Source organism: Lactuca saligna, chromosome 2 (assembly GCF_052625555.1).
Source record: "Lactuca saligna cultivar CGN05327 chromosome 2, ASM5262555v1, whole genome shotgun sequence".
Classification (NCBI taxonomy): domain Eukaryota; kingdom Viridiplantae; phylum Streptophyta; class Magnoliopsida; order Asterales; family Asteraceae; genus Lactuca; species Lactuca saligna.
Genome location: NC_136418.1, coordinates 156543996 through 156548278, shown reverse-complemented (window position 1 = coordinate 156548278; position 4283 = coordinate 156543996).

Sequence of the window (4283 nt, the reverse complement as noted above, 5' to 3'; positions counted from 1 at the left end):
TAAGGGTAAAGACACATCCTGACTGAGAACGGAAAATTGTATCGGTCAGTCTGAAAATTGGTGTTGCTTTGGATTGGTAACTCCTCTTTCTTGGAATTCTCCATGCTAAAACATTTTAACACTTTATCCAAGTAAGTACTTTGACTAAGTATTATTACCCTTTTACTCCTATTTCTTAATATCTTTATCCCAATAATATAAGCAACTTCTCTGAGGTCCTTCATAGCGAAACACTTCCCAAGCCAGGACTTAACCTCATGCAAGGTCAGGACGTCGTTTCCTATGAGCAGTATGTCATTGACATACAGAACGAGAAAGCTAACTATACTCTCACTGGATTTGACATATACACATGAATCATCCTCGCTTCGCAAGAAACCAAACTCTTTGAATTTCTCATCGAAACAAAGATTCCATCTGTGAGACGCTTGTTTCAATCCATAAATAGATTTCTCAAGCTTACACACTCTATCAGGGTGTTTTGCATCGACAAAACCATCTGCCTGACTCATGTAAACATCCTCAGCCAACTTCCCATTAAGGAAAGCGGTTTTGATATCCATCTGCCATATTTCATAATCATGAAATGTAGCTATGGCTAGCATAACCCTTATAGATTTATGTTTGCTACTGGTGAGAAGGTCTCATCATAGTCAACTCCGGAAGTTTGAGTAAAGCTCTTTGCAACCAATCGTGCCTTATAAGTGTGTACTTTTCCATCCATGTTGGTCTTCCTCTTAAAGATCCATTTGCACCCGACCGTCTTATGACTTGGTACATTGTCAACCAAGTTCCAGACTTGATTTGTCATACATGGACTGAATCTCGATGTCCATAGCCTTTTTCCACTTTGCAGACTTTGGGCCTGTCGTGGCTTCCTTCTAGCTATTAGGTTCATCCAAATTTACTAGTATACTATTACTAATAAACGTATCACCCTCCATAGTAATATGAAAACCATAAAAAGCGGGTAGAACACTAACTCTACTGGAACGTCTAAGAGGTAAGGACTCGTCAATCGGTTCAATAGGAGCTTCCTCCTCTAGTTGAACGCTAGCGTTAGAGGTTCCTTCATCACTTTGACTCTTGAAGCTCTTCAATATCGATTTACCTCCCACTGTCCTCTTGGCTTATGAGTTCTCGCTCTCGGAAAGCTCCTTTCGTCGCAACGAAGACAACATTGTCACTCGTTCTATAGAAGATATAGCCAAAGAATTATGTGGATAGCTTATGAAAATACACCGCTCACTACGAGGTTTGAGCTTGTCGTGAGTCTCTCGTCTTATGAAATGTAACGTCCGCAGATCCGGGCTAGTCAATTTAGAGACAATAAGCATTAAGATTATTTAGAAAGATTAATCTTAACAAAGTTGTAGTATATGTTACAAGGGTTCAGTGCATATAAAGAACACCGAAATCCGAGTTATAACGAAGAAGTTATGACCCGTTGAAGTTTTCGGCAAGCCCGACACGACATCGGCCATCGGGAGACGTAAATAGTGAATTTACGATAGAGGACTTTTTAGCCTTAGTAATCTAAACAAAAGTCGTAGAATATGTTAAACCGAGAGCGTCCATAAAAAGAACGCCCAAATCTGACTTCGTATGAGGAAGTTATGAATTTTCTAACATTTAGCATAGCAATGCACGGTCCGAAACTCGAATTTTAGTTCGAGCGGTTTTTGGCCCACGCGACCTAAATGAGAGTTGAAGATCTCATTAATAGGAACTCAACAGTAAAAATACAGACGAAAACGGAGTCCGTATGTAAAAGTTATGAATTTTACATGGACATTTAACAATATAACCTCCTCCTAATGTTAAATTTAAGATCGGTCGAGAATTAGCCGACGGAGTCTAAATGAAAGTTTCAGATCTTGTTTTTACCTACACACAGATATGAAGAATCTCGAGATTAGAGCTTGTATGTTAAAGATATGGACGAAACTTGGTCCTTACTCTTCGAGCGCGATAAAATCGATACAGTTTTGTAAATCTGAGATAAAATGAGAATTAGCTGACGGCGTCTAAATGAAAGTTGTAGTACTCGTAAATACCAACGCGTGGATATAAAGAACGTCAAATATAGAGTTCGTATGAACGGGTTACAAATTATAATAGCATATTTATGTATTAAAATAAAGTATAAATCATATATCCGTACACCCACACACACACACACACACACACACACACACATATATATATATATATATATATATATATATATATATAAATGTATATATCATTAGAAAGGTATTGACGAAACATTTATTATAAGACTAGTTGGTGGTTGTCGAGGCCAACACAAATAATAACCCTAAATGTTACACACTAAAATAGTGTATAGTGGTAAAGGGATCGAATCCACGGAGATTGGTTCAATTTCTAACTCTATGAAAAATCTCTTTGTAAAAATACTTGTAAAATAACAATAAAAATAAAATGGGGGGTTTTGGTGTTTTGAATACTTGATGCTAACTAGAATTAACTATGATTTAAATAGACAATTGCAACAAAAATAAGAATTTGATGTAAAATCAATAAGGGAAAGATGGTTGACTTAAAGTTTTCTCACTTTGACTTTTGATGAACATATCATTAGAATTCAATGGTGCAATACTTGTTTTAAATCCTCAATTTGGCTATAGTAATCCAAGGAGCTTGAGATTACCTAGACTTTTCTTAATTGTTGAAATGGCTAGAGAAGCTCATAACAATTTCCTTAGTCAAAGTCACTAATTCCAAATAGCATGTAATTAGTGAAAGTCAACTAGCATTAAGAACCAAAAAGTCACCAAATCCAAGAGGGGTCAAATGCTTTCACCACCATGTTGGAGGAAATGTTTTTATGATTGTGTGAAGTAAAATCAACACAAAAATCATTTGTTGCTTGCTAATTTGAGGATCCTTTACTTAATCAAGAAATTAGCCAACTAATCACCACAAACACATTTGAACTCATGAACTAAAACATACAAGTAATGATAAGATGTTAAAACACAAAACATTTCCATAAAGATTCAAGAACATGTTCATGGATTCTTCAACATTCAACAAAAGTTCAAAGGATTAACCAAAAGTCAACCAAGATTAGTTTAGCCAAGCATGGCTAAAAAAAAAGAAACAAAGTTAGAGAAATTTGTACCAAACATTAAGCAAGAATCAAGAAGTAAAAATATGATGTTCTTCAAGGGTTCTTGGCCTTCAAAAGTCTTCAAAACTCCAGAGAGAATCTCCAAAAATCGGATGTGCAAGTGTATGCAAAAGATGGGCACCAACCTTCCTCAAATAGCCCAAAAGAAGGATTTCCGAAATTGCCCCTGCAGGGCCTTGCGCGACCCGCGTGCTGCTGCGCGGGTGGGTTGCGCGGGTGGCACCTGACATGGGCTCCTTTGAGATTTTGGGCCTCTAAAGCATATCCCACTATCCCAGATCGAATCCAATCACCTCCTAGCCCATTTTCTTCAAGTTTTTCTTCATTTAAAGCCCAATTTGACCTCTCTAAATCCTCCAAAGCTCGTGAACTCGCCCGATTAATAATTTTCATACGCTCGAATGTTCCCCCGCATCTTTCAAATTTAAAGCTCAATTCTTCCAAGCCTTCAAGCAATTGACAAGTCCACCCCATGAATCACCTTCATAGCCATCAAGCATGAAATCTCCAATTCCCTTCAAGCCCAATCGTCTCGCAAGAGTGCCGCCCCGCTAGTTTCCAAGAAAATCTGCAATAATGCTCAAGAAACTAGAAAGTACCCCGAAATGGTCATAAAAATAACAAAAGGGAAAATATGCATGAAAGTTAACTAAAATGCGAATGAAATGTACTAAAATAAACTATAAAAATAAGTAAATAAAATGAAGCTATCACTAGTGTTGAGTAATTTCGACATTAGTTTAGTACAAATATCATTAAATCTATTTAAAATAGTATTATGAAGGGGTGTTTAGTCGTTTATATAGCTATAAGGTCATTAAGTAATTATGGATGACAGTTTTTGTAAATTCAATTACTATAAATAAGAAGCTTGGGCTCTCATATTTCTTGCACCATTCTCTTGATTCAAGAGTCTTTCTCTTCTTATCCCCCGAACATTTCGGTCCCTCGTGATTCGACTTCTCTTTCTGTAGTTTTAGTATAGTAAGGTGAGCGCCGAAGCGTTGCACGAATCTTTTATAGAAAGATTCAGGGACAAAGTTATGCCCCTGCAGAGCCCGACTCCTAACTAAAACCCCCTTGTAAGTAAGTTATGCTTACCCTATTTTAATATAGCTTATATTTA